Below are 19,058 nucleotides of genomic sequence, written 5' to 3' on the forward strand. Positions count from 1 at the left end.
GCTGGAAGTATAAGGTAAGTGATGACGTACGAACGGTCAAGGGGCCTTGCAAGTAAGACAGACATGTGAGCAGAAGGACAACTAGTGCGTATGACTTTTGCTTTCGGGCTTTCGCTTGGGACAGACATGGTGACCCCGCAAGAGTTCAGGGAAATTGGCGTTAGGTTCTGGCCAGAGGTTAGGTCGGTGTATCCTAAGTGGACAGTATAAATGTTGCGAGAGGACCCATGTGACAGATGAACCAAGCTTTTTAGCCCATTTCACACACCTGCTTATACCCACTGATCCACTGACTTGTACGAGTTAAGGTAGCTGGTCATCATCATCATCATCATCATCATCGTTTAACGTCCGCTTTCCATGCTAGCATGGGTTGGACGATTTGACTGAGGACTGGTGAAACCGGATGGCAACACCAGGCTCCAGTCTGATTTGGCAGAGTTTCTACAGCTGGATGCCCTTCCTAACGCCAACCACTCAGAGAGTGTAGTGGGTGCTTTTACGTGTCACCCGCACGAAAACGGCCACGCTCGAAATGGTGTCTTTTATGTGCCACCCGCACAAGCCAGTCCAGGGGCACTGGCAACGATCTCGCTCGAAAATCCTACAGGAGCCAGTCAGGCGGTACTGGCAACGGCCACGCTCAAAATGGTGCATCTCATGTGCCACCCGCACAAGAACCAGTCCAGGGGCACTGGCAACGATCTTACTTGGCTTGCCGGGTCTTCTCACGCACAGCCCATTTCCAAAGGTCTCGGTCAGTAGTCATCGCCTCGGTGAGGCCCAATGTACGAAGGTCTTGCCTCACCACCTCAGCCCAGGTCTTCCTGGGCCTACCTCTTCCACGGGTTCCCTCAACTGTTAGGGTGTGGCACTTTTTCACGCAGCTATCCTCCTCCATTCTCACCACATGTCCATACCAGCGCAATCGTCTCTCTTGCACGCCACAACTGATGCTTCTAATGTTCAGCTTTTCTCTCAAGATACTTACACTCTGACGGGTATTCACATTGACATTACACATCCAACGGAGCATACTGGCTTCATTCCTTGCGAGCTTACGTATGTCCTCAGCAGTTACAGCCCATGTTTCACTGCCATGTAGCATGGTTGTTCGTACGCATGCGTCATACAGTCTGCCTTTTACTCTGAGTGAGAGTCCCTTTGTCGCCAGCAGGGGTAAGAGCTCTCTAAACTTTGCCCAGGCTATTCTTATTCTAGCAGCTACACTTTCAGCGCACCCACCCCCACTACTAACTTGGTCGCCCAGATAGCGGAAGCTATCGACTACCTCTAGTTTTTCACCCTGGAATGAGATAGAAGTTGTTTCCTGTTTGTTTGCAGTCTTTATTGCACCTGAACATCTGCCACAAACAAAAACTAACTTGCTAGTTAACCTGCCTTTGATGTTGCTGCACCTCTTATGTGTCCATAGCTTGAACCGGGTACATCTTATAGAGTTACTACCTACTCCTTTTCTACATACTGAGCAGGGCCATCTACCTGAAGGGGTTTGTGTTTTATCTACCTTCCTACTTATTAGGATTTTGGTTTTAGCTAGGTTGACTCTAAGCCCCTTCAATTCTAGACCTTGCTTCCACACCTGAAACTTCTCCTCTAGTTCTGATAGTGACTCCGCAATTAGGGCAAGGTCATCAGCATAGAGGAGCTCCCAGGGGCAACCTGTCTTGAACTCCTCTGTGATTGCCTGGAGGACTATGGTAAATAATAGGGGGCTGAGGACGGAACCTTGGTGGACCCCTACCTCTACCCGGAATTCATTGCTGTACTCATTTCCAACCCTCACCTTACTGGCCGCATCTCTGTACATGGCTCGCACAGCTCTCACTAGCCATTCTTCTATCCCAAGTTTCCTCATTGACCACCAGATAAGGGATCGGGGGACCCTGTCAAAGGCTTTCTCCATGTCAACGAAAGCCAGGTACAGAGGTTTATCCTTGGCTAGGTATTTCTCTTGCAACTGTCTCACTAGAAATAAGGCATCAGTAGTGCTTTTACCTGGCACGAACCCAAACTGCATCTCATCTAAATTGATTCGCTCCCTAATTAGTTGGGCTATGACCCTCTCTGTAACTTTCATAACCTGATCTAACAGCTTGATGCCTCTGTAATTATTTGTATCTAAAGCGTCCCCTTTACCTTTGTAGCAGTTGACTATGATGCTGCTACACCAGTCATAGGGTATGACTACTTCGTGTATCACCTGGTTCGTAATACGGGTGACTAGGCTATAGCCAACACTGCCAGATATTTTGAGCATCTCTGCAGTGATTCCTGATGGGCCGGGGGCTTTCCCGGTCTTCATACTCTTAATTGCTTTATCTACCCTGGTACTATCAACTCGGATAGCTGGTCCCTCTATTGGGTCGACATAAGGCAGGCTCTCTTTCTCCCATTCATTCTCTTTATTAAGCAATCTATCGTAGTGGCATCTCCAGACCTCTTTCTTTGCATCCTCATTTAATGCAAGCGTACCATCATCCATGCGAACACATTTCTCTCCTACAACATCACTATTCTCTCTCCTACACTGTCTTGCAACACGAAATACCTCGAGTCTTTGGTCCTCACGGCGCAGAACATTGGCAAATCTTTCCTTATCTGCTTCCCCTCTGGCTAAATAAACCTGTCGCCTAGCCTCCCTTCTGGCACATTGGTACAATTCCCTGCTACCACCGTTCTTCCAGTCCTTCCAAGCTTGTTTCTTTTGTCTAATAGCCCTGTCTACCTCCTTGTTCCACCACCACGTTACTCTGGGTTGGGAGGGGACCTTACACCACCCACAAATCTGGTCAGTGGCTTTCAACAGGTTGTCCCGCAGAAATCTCCAATTGTCTTCCACGTTGTATGATGCTATATCCCCTTCTATTTCGTTAAATGCTTCAAGTAACTTGTCTCTAAGTCTCTGTCCGTTTGCAGGGTCTTTAAGCTTCCACACCCTTCTTCTCCAAGCCTGTCTAATTCTGGGCACCCATTTTGCCTTGATCCCAAAGTCGCTAACTACTAATCTATGTTGTGGGGTACATTCTTCGCCAGGGTAGGTTTTGGCATTTATAAGCCGCCCTCTTTCCCTATTTCTGGCGAGGATGTAGTCGATTTGGCTAGAGTGTCTGCCGGAGCGGTAGGTGACTAGGTGACTGGCAGGTTTCCTGAAGTTGGTATTGCAGACCATAAGATTGGTTGCATCACAGAACTCCAGCAGTCTGGTTCCCTCCTCGTTGCGGGAACCGAAGCCATAGCCTCCATGTATGCCATGGAAGCCCCCAGCACGACGTCCGACATGACCGTTGAAGTCTCCAGCCACAAAGAGAAGGTCCCTGTCACTCGTCGACGAGGTAGTTTGCAAGAGGGTGTCATAGAATTGGTCTTTCAGACCATCTGGTAGCCCCGGTTGAGGTGCATAGGCTGAGATGACAGTAGCTAATCTATGATGAAGCACTAGTCTGATCTTAAGTACTCTGTCACTTACTCTAACGACCTCGATTACCTTATCCACCCATTTCTCCGCTAGAAGTATTCCTACGCCCCCGACCCCGTCAGTGTTCCCTGCCCAGAAAATCTTGTACCTGTGTTCTTTGCCTGTGAGGAACCTTGCAGAACCTCCTCTCCATCTTACTTCCTGGATGCAGCACATATCTACGCATCTCCGTTCAAGCATCTCAACAATTTCACCAGATCTACCTTTCAGCGTGCCGACGTTGAGAGTGCCAATCCTAACAGTATGGGTGTTGGGGGTGTGGGCCTGTAGCCTGGGAAGGGGAAAAGCAGTGTCGTATATATATACAAACATATATGCTGTGTGTAGCATCGTGTGAAAGAGGGAGGCTAGTATATATTATATAAAAAAAACTTTAAGGCGCTGCTCCAGCATGGCCGCAGTCTAATGAATGAAACAAGTAAAAGAAAGAAAGGAACATGAGAAAAAAAACCCCATACATTTCGTACGTATACCTGCGGCTAAAGACACGCAGCTAGCTTTACTGATTGAGTGTGACAAGGGACGGATTGATGTCTAGCAAGATATATTTAAACGAAGTCTATGAAAAGCATTCGACAATCCAGAATCGACCCACCCTCTCTGATCGAAGTAACCAAGTCTCGAAGGTAAATTCTTCCATTTATTGTGAGATGATGGGGGGTGGATTGGTTCGCAAAAGTTTTGCTTCGTCTCGACGTTTCCATGGAACCTTTGATTTCTTTGTAGGATGCCAAGAAGATTCCGTCCAGATTCTCTGTTGTCGGCTGAATTCCTGATTGTTGTTTCTAAGTTATTTGGGGATGTAAGGTCGGTGGAGTTGCCTCCCCTTGTCCGTCTCTGGTTTGTGTTCGATAAGCCTGGGTTCATTTCTGTGTATGTTTTTGGTTTATTTTCCTTCAGCAAGGGCTTATCCGATGCCTATTCTACGATGAACTGTGTTTCGTAGTTAATAAACAAATTGCTTTGTCTTTGCCAGCCTTGTAGCGAGTTTGTTTCTTCAGCTTCACAAGTTGTTTGCCACAGTTTAAAGACACTTTCCAAGCGTTGACCATCTCAATGTTTCTTTAATTCGTTGTAGATTTCCTCATCTATGTTCTTCAATTTTTCTTCATTGCTCAGCGCTCTAAGCTTAAGCAGTTCTATTTCTGTCTTCATGTTTTCCAAGTGTTAGTTTCTCCCATAATTGTCTTTGTTGGTCCTGTTCGTTTGGAATACGTTTAATTTGGAGTTTATGAGGCAGAATTTAACCAGTGTTCATAAATTTCTGCCTTGTGCTTGTTTTTGATGATGTTCCAGAAAGTAACCTTTCTGGCTTTAAGTTTTTCATTCTATATGTGTATAATGCGGTTTTTAGTTGCTAGTGGAGGGGGATGGGCTTCTATCTTGTGTATCATCTTTAGGTGGATTTTCATTTAAGCAACTATTATGTGGTAAAGAATGAAGAGTGGTGCATAATTTGGACAAATGTTGATTGAGCTGTTGCAGGGATTGTTCTTTCTCTTCTTTTCCTCTTGTGTGGAGCGAGTGAGTTCATCAGTGTTGCTAATCAAAAGTCTCAAATTCGTGTTCATCTCTCTCAGTTCCTTAAGAGTCTCTTCATTCCTTAAGAGTCTCTTCATTCCTTAAGAGTCTCTTCGTCTCAAGAAGATTAAGTTTGTCCAAAGACACCTGGAAAAGGTTTAGTTTTTGAAAGCATTATATTTCGGTTGCCTAGTTCCATGAGAGTTACCTTGTCTGTTGGAATACATTTTTAGATTACTGGCGTGTACAATACATGCTCACACATGTATGTATGTATGTATGTATATATATATATATATATATATATATATACATACATATGTATACATACATATATATACATACATACATATATATACATACATACATATATATATATATATATATCATCATCATCATCATCATCATCATCGTTTAACGTCCGCTTTCCATGCTAGCATGGGTTGGACGATTTGACTGAGGACTGGTGAAACCGGATGGCAACACCAGGCTCCAGTCTGATTTGGCAGAGTTTCTACAGCTGGATGCCCTTCCTAACGCCAACCACTCAGAGAGTGTAGTGGGTGCTTTTACGTGTCACCCGCACGAAAACGGCCACGCTCGAAATGGTGTCTTTTATGTGCCACCCGCACAAGCCAGTCCAGAGGCACTGGCAACGATCTCGCTCGAAAATCCTACAGGAGCCAGTCAGGCGGTACTGGCAACGGCCACGCTCAAAATGGTGCATCTCATGTGCCACCCGCACAAGAACCAGTCCAGGGGCACTGGCAACGATCTTACTTGGCTTGCCGGGTCTTCTCACGCACAGCCCATTTCCAAAGGTCTCGGTCAGTAGTCATCGCCTCGGTGAGGCCCAATGTACGAAGGTCTTGCCTCACCACCTCAGCCCAGGTCTTCCTGGGCCTACCTCTTCCACGGGTTCCCTCAACTGTTAGGGTGTGGCACTTTTTCACGCAGCTATCCTCCTCCATTCTCACCACATGTCCATACCAGCGCAATCGTCTCTCTTGCACGCCACAACTGATGCTTCTAATGTTCAGCTTTTCTCTCAAGATACTTACACTCTGACGGGTATTCACATTGACATTACACATCCAACGGAGCATACTGGCTTCATTCCTTGCGAGCTTACGTATGTCCTCAGCAGTTACAGCCCATGTTTCACTGCCATGTAGCATGGTTGTTCGTACGCATGCGTCATACAGTCTGCCTTTTACTCTGAGTGAGAGTCCCTTTGTCGCCAGCAGGGGTAGGAGCTCTCTAAACTTTGCCCAGGCTATTCTTATTCTAGCAGCTACACTTTCAGCGCACCCACCCCCACTACTAACTTGGTCGCCCAGATAGCGGAAGCTATCGACTACCTCTAGTTTTTCACCCTGGAATGAGATAGAAGTTGTTTCCTGTTTGTTTGCAGTCTTTATTGCACCTGAACATCTGCCACAAACAAAAACTAACTTGCTAGTTAACCTGCCTTTGATGTTGCTGCACCTCTTATGTGTCCATAGCTTGCACCGGGTACATCTTATAGAGTTACTACCTACTCCTTTTCTACATACTGAGCATATATATATATAGGTAAGTGGTAGGTTTGCCTCGATCCTTCAGGGATAGTCTGAAGCATCCAAGCAACCAGGGGATGTTTAAATCCGGAGGCACTCCTGGGGATCACCTGTATGGTTACCGTCATGGGAAGAGGGCGTCCAGAGGCAGGTAATATGTTGCTTAAACTGTAGTTTATGCATTTACTTGGAGGACAATCAGTAAGTTGTCATAATAGTGTTTGGAGTGTGGATATGTGTATACATATGAGTACGTACATGCACATATATGTTTGTGTGTGTATGCCCATATACATGTTTGTGTGAGTGTGTATGTATGTAGACATTATGAACACAGGAGGTGTTTCTTTCTTTTTTTTATAAATCTCCTTTTACAAAACCACTACATTATAGGGATGTCAAAAAACCGACACCGGCCCCTAAGTGATGGCCTTGAAAAATTCTGTTTTAGTTGAATGAATCGAATCCAGCACTTATTTTGGTCTGCTTTGCTGAACTGCTAGGTTATAGGAGCATAAACACCAACACCAGTTATCAAGCAGTGATGGGAGACAGACACACAGACATGAGGAGACACACACACACATATATATTCGATGGGCTTCTTTCAGTTTCCATCCACCAAAACCACTCACAAGGCTTTGGTCGGCTTGAGACTATAGCAGAAGACACTTGCTCAAGGTGGCACGCAGTGAGACTGAACCTAGAACCATGTGGTTGGGAAGCAAGCCTCTTACTACACATAATATATGACAAAGATGGTGGGATAGGCTGGAAGTATAAGGTAAGTGATGACGTACGAACGGTCAAGGGGCCTTGCAAGTAAGACAGACATGTGAGCAGAAGGACAACTAGTGCGTATGACTTTTGCTTTCGGGCTTTCGCTTGGGACAGACATGGTGACCCCGCAAGAGTTCAGGGAAATTGGCGTTAGGTTCTGGCCAGAGGTTAGGTCGGTGTATCCTAAGTGGACAGTATAAATGTTGCGAGAGGACCCATGTGACAGATGAACCAAGCTTTTTAGCCCATTTCACACACCTGCTTATACCCACTGATCCACTGACTTGTACGAGTTAAGGCAGCTGGTGTATATATATATATATACAAACATATATGCTGTGTGCAGCATCGTGTGAAAGAGGGAGGCTAGTATATATTATATAAAAAAAACTTTAAGGCGCTGCTCCAGCATGGCTGCAGTCTAATGAATGAAACAAGTAAAAGAAAGAAAGGAACATGAGAAAAAAAACCCCATACATTTCGTACGTATACCTGCGGCTAAAGACACGCAGCTAGCTTTACTGATTGAGTGTGACAAGGGACGGATTGATGTCTAGCAAGATATATTTAAACGAAGTCTATGAAAAGCATTCGACAATCCAGAATCGACCCACCCTCTCTGATCGAAGTAACCAAGTCTCGAAGGTAAATTCTTCCATTTATTGTGAGATGATGGGGGGTGGATTGGTTCGCAAAAGTTTTGCTTCGTCTCGACGTTTCCATGGAACCTTTGATTTCTTTGTAGGATGCCAAGAAGATTCCGTCCAGATTCTCTGTTGTCGGCTGAATTCCTGATTGTTGTTTCTAAGTTATTTGGGGATGTAAGAGAGGTGGAGTTGCCTCCCCTTGTCCGTCTCTGGTTTGTGTTCGATAAGCCTGGGTTCATTTCTGTGTATGTTTTTGGTTTATTTTCCTTCAGCAAGGGCTTATCCGATGCCTATTCTACGATGAACTGTGTTTCGTAGTTAATAAACAAATTGCTTTGTCTTTGCCAGCCTTGTAGCGAGTTTGTTTCTTCAGCTTCACAAGTTGTTTGCCACAGTTTAAAGACACTTTCCAAGCGTTGACCATCTCAATGTTTCTTTAATTCGTTGTAGATTTCCTCATCTATGTTCTTCAATTTTTCTTCATTGCTCAGCGCTCTAAGCTTAAGCAGTTCTATTTCTGTCTTCATGTTTTCCAAGTGTTAGTTTCTCCCATAATTGTCTTTGTTGGTCCTGTTCGTTTGGAATACGTTTAATTTGGAGTTTATGAGGCAGAATTTAACCAGTGTTCATAAATTTCTGCCTTGTGCTTGTTTTTGATGATGTTCCAGAAAGTAACCTTTCTGGCTTTAAGTTTTTCATTCTATATGTGTATAATGCGGTTTTTAATTGATAGTGGAGGGGGATGGGCTTCTATCTTGTGTATCATCTTTAGGTGGATTTTCATTTAAGCAATTATTATGTGGTAAAGAATGAAGAGTGGTGCATAATTTGGACAAATGTTGATTGAGCTGTTGCAGGGATTGTTCTTTCTCTTCTTTTCCTCTTGTGTGGAGCGAGTGAGTTCATCAGTGTTGCTAATCAAAAGTCTCAAATTCGTGTTCATCTCTCTCAGTTCCTTAAGAGTCCCTTCGTCTCAAGAAGATTAAGTTTGTCCAAAGACACCTGGAAAGGGTTTAGTTTTTGAAAGCATTATATTTCGGTTGCCTACTTCCATGAGAGTTACCTTGTCTGTTGAAATACATTTTTAGATTACTGGCGTGTACAATACATGCTCACACATGTATGTATGTGTATATATATATATATATATATATATATATATATATATGTATATATATATATATAGGTAAGTGGTAGGTTTGCCTCGATCCTTCAGGGGTAGTCTGAAGCATCCAAGCAACCAGGGGATGTTTAAATCCGGAGGCACTCCTGGGGATCACCTGTATGGGTACCGTCATGGGAAGAGGGCGTCCAGAGGCAGGTAATATGTTGCTTAAACCGTAGTTTATGCATTTACTTGGAGGACAATCAGTAAGTTGTCATAATAGTGTTTGGAGTGTGGATATGTGTATACATATGAGTACGTACATGCACATATATGTTTGTGTGTGTATGCCCATATACATGTTTGTGTGAGTGTGTATGTATGTAGACATTATGAACACAGGAGGTGTTTCTTTCTTTTTTTTATAAATCTCCTTTTACAAAACCACTACATTATAGGGATGTCAAAAAACCGACACCGGCCCCTAAGTGATGGCCTTGAAAAATTCTGTTTTAGTCGAATGAATCGAATCCAGCACTTATTTTGGTCTGCTTTGCTGAACTGCTAGGTTATAGGAGCATAAACACCAACACCAGTTATCAAGCAGTGATGGGAGACAGACACACAGACATGAGGAGACACACACACACATATATTCGATGGGCTTCTTTTAGTTTCCATCCACCAAAACCACTCACAAGGCTTTGGTCGGCTTGAGACTATAGCAGAAGACACTTGCTCAAGGTGGCACGCAGTGAGACTGAACCCAGAACCATGTGGTTGGGAAGCAAGCCTCTTACTACACATAATATATGACAAAGATGGTGGGATAGGCTGGAAGTATAAGGTAAGTGATGACGTATGAACGGTCAAGGGGCCTTGCAAGACAGACATGTGAGCAGAAGGACAACTAGTGCGTATGACTTTTGCTTTCGGGCTTTCGCTTGGGACAGACATGGTGACCCCGCAAGAGTTCAGGGAAATTGGCGTTAGGTTCTGGCCAGAGGTTAGGTCGGTGTATCCTAAGTGGACAGTATAAATGTTGCGAGAGGACCCATGTGACAGATGAACCAAGCTTTTTAGCCCATTTCACACACCTGCTGTAAAGCGGTTGGCATTTGGAAGGGCATCCAGCTGTAGAAACCTTGCCAAATCAATTTGAGCATGGTGCAGCCTCTTAGCTTGCCAGTCCTCAGTCAAACCGTCCATGGGAAGCAGAATTAAATGATGATGCTTTATTCACAATTTTATAGACTTCTCTCTCATGCTTCCCCTCTTTTTCTTCACTTTTCCCTTCAACCAATCACATGAAGAAGGCATTACAGTCAGACGAAATAACTAGGGAATAAGACTGAGTTAAAAAGAATTCCACGTTTCACTCCCAGCCTCCCTGACTTCAGCCAATCACATGACAGCCTCACGAATGGGCTGAGTAACGGAGGAAGAAGCAGAATTATTATAAGATTGAATTTTCGTTACCAACCCGGCTGAAACTGGCTCTGGCTCCAACTACAAATGTTGTGTTGTTTTTAGAAGTTCTCAATTAAAATCTCCCACCATACCTTAGTCACGTTCTGTTCCTAAAACTGGCTGAATGATAACTGAGTTATTCAACACAGAGCATCTCAAAATAAATGCACCACTGGGAATGATGTATATTGGCTAATACTGGGTTGGGTACACAAGAAAGTTTTAATATAGAGTTGCACATATTAGTGGATGATCAGTTTGTAATTCTGGATCATTTCCTTGTATCCAGAATAATGTGGCTCCTGGCCTTGCCCGGTTCCATGGTGGTAATGTAAAAAGCATCCTGAACACTATTTATTTATTTACTTATATATTTATTCATTTATTTATTTATGTATTTATTAATTTATATATATATATTTTTTATTTATTTATTTATATATATATATATATATATATATATATATATATTTATTTATATGGTGTGGCTCCTGGCCTTGCCCAGTTGCTCCCAAGATGTCCAGCCGATGCCAGCAGACAAAATGGATGGTAAATGAGGATAGAATTTATCTATTTTGTATTGTTATTTTGTCTTTTTCGGGATTTGTGGTTTTATTGTCTAATCTTTTTTTCTTTTTTTTATTTTTTTCTTTGTCTTTGCAGCTTTTCCACATAGATGTTGGTATATATAACATTATACATTACATAAATGTGTATGTGCGTGTGTGTGTACAACATGTCCATATACGCATGCATATATACACAGACTGAGAGAAGAAGAAGAGGAGAAGGGGAGTTAGCTGCCTGCTTATATTTGTACTGATGATGTTATTGAAATTACAATAATTATTATTCTTATTAATCTCCCTTCCAACATTCTTGCCTCCTGTTTTCATTTCTTCCTTATTCCTCCTCTTCCTCCCCATCATACCACAACCTCTGACCCCTTGCTGCTTCTCCTTAACCATTTATAGACACGCTCGTGCACATAGACGTCATCTGCCAAATTTCTTTTCTGCTGTGGTGGCGGCAGTGCTGGTGTTGTCCTTTTCTCTCACTATCAGCTTGGTGTAATAATATTTTTCCTTCATAAATGGTAGCTGACCGCACCATACAGTAAGGTTTTAGCAAAGTTGTATTGGAATAATGGGGCTGGGGAGCGGGACATCTTTAAAAATGTGTGTGTGCATGCGTCTTTCTGTAAAAATATATACAAGTTGAGGGGGGGGGGCCAAAGGTCATGTGCCAAGATTAAGACTCTAATATCTCTATTGCACATTTCAAAAACAACCCATTTATATTTAATTAGAAAGCAAAACAAATTAGCAAATGTCTGTAGCTTTTATTCTTCGTTGCATTGTTGTGTGAGGAATATCAACTCCCTGTGACAATGTGTGCACGAATTTCTTTGGACTTTTTTTCTTTTTAAAGCCTCTTTCTGACAGAGACATCTCGGTGGTGAGGGGTCCACTTTGCTATGTGTTGGGCACACCGTATTGCATGAACTTCTCGAACAAATTGACCGGCCGTTGTATGCGATGTTGCTTTTTCTCACGATGCTTTTGGTTGGAGATGTCCACAACTGTTCTGTTCTGTTTTGTTGCACCATCGCAACCAGACTGAAAAACAAGTCCAATGTGCTCCGGAATTGTCAAAGACGTGTTTCAGTTTTTCTAAAATGGAGTGAAATAAAATAATAATAATAATGATTTCTTGTTACTCTTATCAAACTCATTGGGCCCCAGGTTAAGCTAAACTCTCCTTATTCTCCCCACCAAAGTGAGGGAGTTTGTGTGTGCTCAATGTTTTCCCATTAGATAGTCTGGTAGGTCTGTTGTCCCTTCATTTAGTTCCTTAGCCATCATAACTGCCCCCGTTTCTCTCTCTCTGCCTCTTCAGTATGTATGTGTTGGGGGAGTCTGTAATGTCGTCATGGTTACTGTTTTTTTTTTTTCGTTTGTTTTTTCACCACCACAGCTTTACTATTAACAATATTTCAGTCGCATTTTTAAATCTGATAATTTCAGGGCAGGAAACTCATGATTGTCACCTCATCCCTCCCTCCCTCCTTATTTCTAATATCTTTCTAAATTCTGTTGCTACAACTACTTTGACGACGACGACCACCACCCACAAGTACTGCTACTACTACTACTACTGTCATGTCTCTGAATCGGCAGAGCGTCAGACAAAAGGTGCTTTATGGGTAGGTAAGTCTGTTTCCCTTGCTAGCTTTGAATCTGTCAAAATACAGGATGGGCCCAAAGTCACACATTGAGACCCCCCTCTCCCCCATATTTCAAAAACAGCACTTTATGGTTAATTACAACACAAAACTAATTAGGAAATGTCAACATCCTGATTACAAGGGTTCGAAACATTCACCATTTGCAGATTTTTTTATTGTTTGTTGTACAAGGAACAGAATTTCCTGCAGAGATCTTTGCACAGGTAGGGGAGGGGGCAACCATTGGTATTTGTCCTGCACACTGCATGTTGCATGGACTCTTTGCACTAATCAGGCACAGGCTGTGTGGTAAAGAAGCTTGCTTTCCAACCACATGGTTCCTGGTTCAGTCCCACTGTGTGGCACTTTAAATAAGTGTCCACTAAGCCTTGGGCCAACCAAAGCCTTGCGAGTGGATTTGGTTGACAGAAACTGAAAGAAGCCCGTCGTGTGTATATATATATATATATATATATATATATATATGTGTGTATGTACATGTGAGTGTATCTGTCTGTCCCTGCCACCATTGTTTGATAGCCGATGGTGTGTTTACGTCCCCCATAACTTAGCAGTTTGGCAAAAGAGATAGAATAAGTACTAGGCTTAGAAAAAATAATTCCTAGAGTTAATTTGTTCGACTGAGAGGCAGTGCTCCAGCATGGCTGCAGTCATGTGACTGAAACAAATAAAACAATAATCGACCAACAGTGTTTCAATGTTACACAAAATAATAATGATGATTAATAGTAGTATAAGATGTTATATTTTCGTGTGTGACTTTTGGCCCACCCTGTACCCAGAAATATGACCACCACCACAAAAAATAATAATTTTTTTTGCTATTGAAGTATCGAACGGGGTAGACAACTCTAGATATGTTTTGCTCTTATTTGACCTCCGTGAATTACAGCTTGTTTTTGCCAGATGGTAAGATGCATCTGTATACACACACATGTACATACATGCTGCTGCATACAGATAGAGAGATTTGAGTGCACACGGAATTACATTGTGTGTGCATGGTGCGAGATATATAAATTCTGTGCACAGATACTTGATTGCACATGTATATCTCTAGTCTTTAAACATATTTAAAGCTGTGGTCATGCTGGGGCACCACCGTTGCCTGTGCTACACTATTATTTGGAACCTCCTCTGATAGGTGGCATTTGGTCAATGAGAGAGTCTGATCACTGCTGCTCTCACCTGCCGTGAAGTAGTCTCATCTGGAACCCTTGGCAGGAAGAGACCCCGTTTTGTGTGTATATATATAAATCTTGTGTGATCTTAGTTATTGTCTGGTTGCTTGAGGAGGTCAATAACACTGAAACCTATCCAAGGTTGTCCCCCCACTATTGCAATTTATTTTAATTTCTAAACCTTTTTTCTCATTTAATTTACCTTTGTTGGGTTCGTTCTCTTCAAATGAACCTTCATACTTAATTACTTCTTTTCTCGTTATGGATGTAACTTTTAATTGAAATCTCTTGTTTCTCTGTAATAAAAGTCAGTGGTAGTTTTAACTCTGGGGCAGTGTTCCAACCATGGCCATCTCGTCTTAGAGGGGAATATCTAGCATTTTAATGTATTGTTTCTTTATTCAAAGCAATTAGAACGGAAGGGTTGATTGGTCACTATATCTAGCGAGGGAGAGGTTAGTAGTTGTGGTGGGAGTAGTGTGAAGCACAGCAGAAGCTGTTGTAACCATTAACAACTTGGATCATTACCATAGTAACTGGTTGTGGTGGTAGTAACAGCAGTTTGGGTTAGTGGATGTCTAAGTGCACCTTAGTAAGTGGTTGATGGAAGGTGACAGCAGAAGCAACTAGTGGTCAAGGGTCCTTTTTCTTCTTCCTCCCATCCACTCCATGCCAATCACTCCCCCCTTCTATCATGTATACATACCTCTTCCTTCTACCTTCATCATTTCAATTTCAACTCTATTTTGAGAGGAAAAAAAAAAAAAAGTATTGACCCTCCCACTTAGTGTTTGTCTTTTTTATTTGACTGGTGGGTCCACCTGCTGTGTGGTCCTGATCCCTTTCGTCTTTGGACAAAAGGATTCTAGCTGTAGTGAATTATTTTGACTGTGGCCATGTTGGAGCAAATCAACCCTGGGACTTCTGATTCTATTGGTCTCTTGTTAAACTGCTAAGTTATGGGGGACGTAAACACACCAACATTGGTTGTCAAGCGATGGGAAAGTGTCTTCTACTTATAGCCTCAGGCCAATCAAGGCCTGGAGGAAGCCTGTCGTATCTATGTGTATGTTTGTCTCTCCACCATCGCTTGGCAACCAATGTTGGTATGTTTAGCAAAAAGAGACGGTACTAGACTTACAAAGTGTATGTCCTGGGGTCGAATTGGTTTGACTGAGCATGGCTGCAGTCAATTGACTGAAAACAAATAAAAGAATGTCTACATAGTCTTTTTTATCATCGAAAATATGTTTTTCTCGAATAAAAAAAATCATTTAAAGATGTTTTTTGTTGAATAAATAAAATAAAAACCACAAAAATTATGCAAAGAAGAAGAATCGACTGCAACAGGAAGAAGAAAACACGTCTTAATCCAGAAAATCCCACGGTGGGACGCGCGGAAGGTAATAATGTCAAATCGATAATGTTTATAGTATAACCAATAGGTGAGGAGTAGCTAAAAAAAAAAAAAAAAAAAAACGACGCCATTATAAGGCCCCCCCCCCTTTAAAAATTTTTCCGGGTTTTGACACTTTAGCGACATCAAATCTCGAAAATTTTCTGGAGAAAATCTGGGGAACCGATGTCGCTAAAGTGTCAAAATTTTCTAAGTTTTGACACTTTAGCGACATCGATTCCCCAGATTTTCTCCAGAAAATTTTCGAGATTTGATGTCGCTAAAGTGTCAAAACCCGGAAAAATTTTTAAGGGGGGGGCCTTATAATGGCGTCGTTTTTTTTGTTTTTTAAACATACTCCTCCCGTATTTTTCGATTTTCTGGTTATCGGAAAGACACCGGGTTTCCTACACATTTTTTATTATTTTTATTTTTATTTCCAGGTAATTAAATAATATTTTTAATTACGATAATTAAATAAATATTACATTTTGGAAATGCTTCGCTTAGGGAACAATTGGATCTTGTCGCGTTGGTTTCAAGGGAGGTAACTCTCTGCATTTTCCATTCTGTTTGGTGGTCAAGAGATAAATAAAATAAAACTATATCTACGTTGTGATTTCGAATCCTGGCTTTGTCAGCTTTATTTTTAAATTTCTACAACATTTAAGTATGATAATTTAGTGTCTACAATGTATGTGTATATATTATGAATAGCGTAATATATGTGTATATATTATGAATCGAGTAATGTATGTATGTGTATATATTATGAATCTAGTAATGTGTGTGTATATATTATGAATCGAGTAATGTGTGTGTATATGTTATGAATGTATGTGTATATATTATGAATCTAGTAATGTATGTGCTTGTGTGTATATATTATGAATCTAGTAATGTATGTGTATATATTTGTCAGCTTTATTTTTCAAGGTCAATAAAACAGTATGAAGCGAAAGTGACATATCGATTACAATTCAATCAACAGAAAATTAGCATGCAAGTGGCTCAGTACTCCGCAGACACGTCTTCTTCACGTAATTTACAAAGAAATACAATGTGACAAGGCCGGTCCCTTTGAATTACAGGTGTAAGTGATTTTTGCCAGGTAAGTGGACTGGGGCACGGTGAAATTAATGTTTAAGTGGCTGTGTATTCCACAGACGTGTTCCCTGTGAACGGTTTTCGTCGAACGAATCAAACTTAATAAATTATCGAAAAGAAAATAAAATGTCTGGTCCTGGGGTTGTAAACAAGTGATGGCGGATACAAATACTGACTGAAACCGGTCACAGAAATAAGACAGAGAAAGAAATAAAGACCGTAAGGAGTGGATTTGGTAGGCGGAAACTGAAAGAAGCCCGTTGTATATATGTTTGTGTGTCTGTTTGTCCCCACCTCCCAACATCGCTTGACAACCGATGCTGGTGTGTTTACGTCAACGTAAATTAGCGGTTTCGGCAAAAGAGACCGATAGAATAAGTACCAGGCTTACAAAGAGTAAGTCCTGCGGTCGATTTGACCGACTATAAAGGCGGTGCTCCAGCTTGGACGCAGTCAAAAGGACTGAAACAAGGAAAAGAGTAATTTTAACGAGTTCCTACCGCCATCTTCACCGCCATTGCTATGACAAACCAACAACAAACACCAGCGCCATCTATCTGTAACGTCTCTATTTTACTCTGGCTTCTCCGAGTTACTTCCCTTTGTTTCTCTGCGATCAGAATCTTTATTTCGCTGGACGAATGTGTTTTAGCTTCTAAGATCCTTCTGGGACCGATTATTAATTAAAAGACGAACATTGAGGGGTCAATGTAATTAACTACCCCCGCCCGTGCGTATAATTGAAAGGATTACGGACTTTATTATTATTTTTAAAGGCAGAATCGTAAAGATTCGTTAGCACGCCGGACAAAGTGCTTAACGGTGTTCAGTCCGTCTTTACGTTCTGAGTTCAAATTCCGCCGATGTAGGTGTGTTTGTGTGTCTGTGTTTGTCCCCCCACCATCGCTTGACAATCGATGCTGGTGTGTTTACGTCCCCGTAACTTAGTGGTTTCGGCAAAAGAGAATAAGTATTAGGCTTACAAAGAATAAGTCCTGGGGTCGGTTTACTCGACTATAAAGGCGGTGCTCCAGCATGGCCGCAGTCAAATGAGTGAAACAAGCAAAGGGAGCTGGCTGAGTCGTTAGCACGTGTGGGCGAAATGTTTGGCAGCCGTTCGTTTGTCTTTATGTTTCGAGTTCAATTTCCAGAGGCCTCTCGTTCTTTCGGGGGTCGATAAAATAGGTGCCAGTTGACCACTGGAGTCCATGTAACCAACTAGTCCAACATTTTAGGCGTTCTACCCCCACAAGCCACATTCCTAGCGCTCCCCACCCCCATCTAACCATTACAAACATGCATACAATTCGTATAAATTAATTAAAGAAACTGTCCCTGTCAGATGACCGCACAGACCTATTATGGGGCCAACTGACCCCATAATGGTTTCTGTCAAATGATGTAAGATTAAAAGAAAAAATTCCTGAGGTTGATTCATTTGGTTGTAGAATTCTTCAAGGTGGTACTCCAGCATGGCCACGGGCTCGTGCCTAAAACAAGTGAAAGATAAAAGAAATATAGATTTCTAAGTGTCCGGAGATGCCTGTTCGTGGAATTGCAGTCTTACTTTCGGCTAATTACTCTTAATTGATTTAATTAAAATATATGTTCAGTAATTTCCTTAATTAAGATTTAAACAAACATTAAATAATTTAATGAGTAACAATATTATTATTATAGGTTGTGTGTGAGTAAAAGATGGGATGGTCACAACTGGAACGTCTGACTGGATCAGGAGTGACCTGGGGCTAAAGAACGACTACAGCCACTAATACTAACTGCTATGCTGTACATTAGATAATGTAGTTCTAGATACACTATGCCTGAATATAAGGTGGGGTGATCACGACTGGAACATGTTTAATCGTAGGTCTGCCTGGATCAGGACTGACCTGGGGTGAAATAACAATAATTAATTAAAGAATACAATTAATTAATGAAATGAATCTTTCTGTTTCATCACTGTGTATTTTAAATTAATTAAAATGTTTCCGTTAATTATAATTACAGTAATCTTCACCATTTGGCCTCAGTTCAGTGACCTGGCAACATTTCTAGCAGCCTGGACAAAATGCTTGGCTGCAGCCATGCTGGAGCACCACATTCAAAGGTTGAACCATTCAAGTCAAACCTGGCAGTGTTTTATTTTTAAAGTTCAGTTCTTATTCTATCAGTTTTCTTCTGCCAAACCACTAAGTGATGGGGCCATAAACACACCAACACCGGCTGTGAAGTGGTGGCGGAGGACAAACACAGATGCAAAGAGAATCTGGAACTCGACTGAGGAAAGAAAACTCCGAATGACCCATCCTTGATTTCTTTGTATCATCTCTCTGGATGTTTTGCGTTCTTGTCCCTTTTTTGTATTTTACATATATATATATAATAATACAAAGGATATATATGCATGTATACACACATATATGTACATACTCACATTTACATGTGTATAGAGATGCATATCAGGGTACAGGACGTTAGAACAATGAACTACAGACAACGGAACGAACACATAAGAAAACAGAAAGCCACTTGGAATTATTCC

The 19,058-nt window shown here is 41.8% G+C and overlaps 2 long non-coding RNA genes across 21 annotated transcripts; one reads left to right on the forward strand and one right to left on the reverse strand.

The window, feature by feature from the left end:
- The first annotated feature begins 5,495 nt into the window (after positions 1–5,495).
- LOC149129029 (uncharacterized) lies at positions 5,496–15,289 on the forward strand. Its single transcript, XR_016240567.1, has 2 exons — positions 5,496–8,004; positions 11,245–15,289. It is a non-coding gene; the product is annotated as an uncharacterized LOC149129029 (long non-coding RNA).
- On the reverse strand, positions 11,909–18,472 carry LOC149129030 (uncharacterized). 20 transcript variants are annotated; one of them, XR_016240559.1, is made up of 5 exons: positions 16,905–18,289; positions 15,895–15,975; positions 15,152–15,207; positions 14,213–14,306; positions 11,909–12,254 (listed from the first exon to the last, which is right to left on the reverse strand). It is a non-coding gene; the product is annotated as an uncharacterized LOC149129030 (long non-coding RNA). The 20 variants fall into 20 exon arrangements; XR_016240553.1 differs by having other exon boundaries at positions 11,909–14,306; positions 17,014–18,289; XR_016240560.1 differs by lacking the exon at positions 15,152–15,207 and having other exon boundaries at positions 16,905–18,288.
- Between the last annotated feature and the right edge of the window lie 586 nt (positions 18,473–19,058).

The sequence above is a fragment of the Octopus bimaculoides genome, unplaced genomic scaffold (genome assembly GCF_046866305.1).
Source record: "Octopus bimaculoides isolate indiv1 unplaced genomic scaffold, ASM4686630v1 contig185, whole genome shotgun sequence".
Taxonomy (NCBI): Eukaryota; Metazoa; Mollusca; class Cephalopoda; order Octopoda; family Octopodidae; genus Octopus; species Octopus bimaculoides.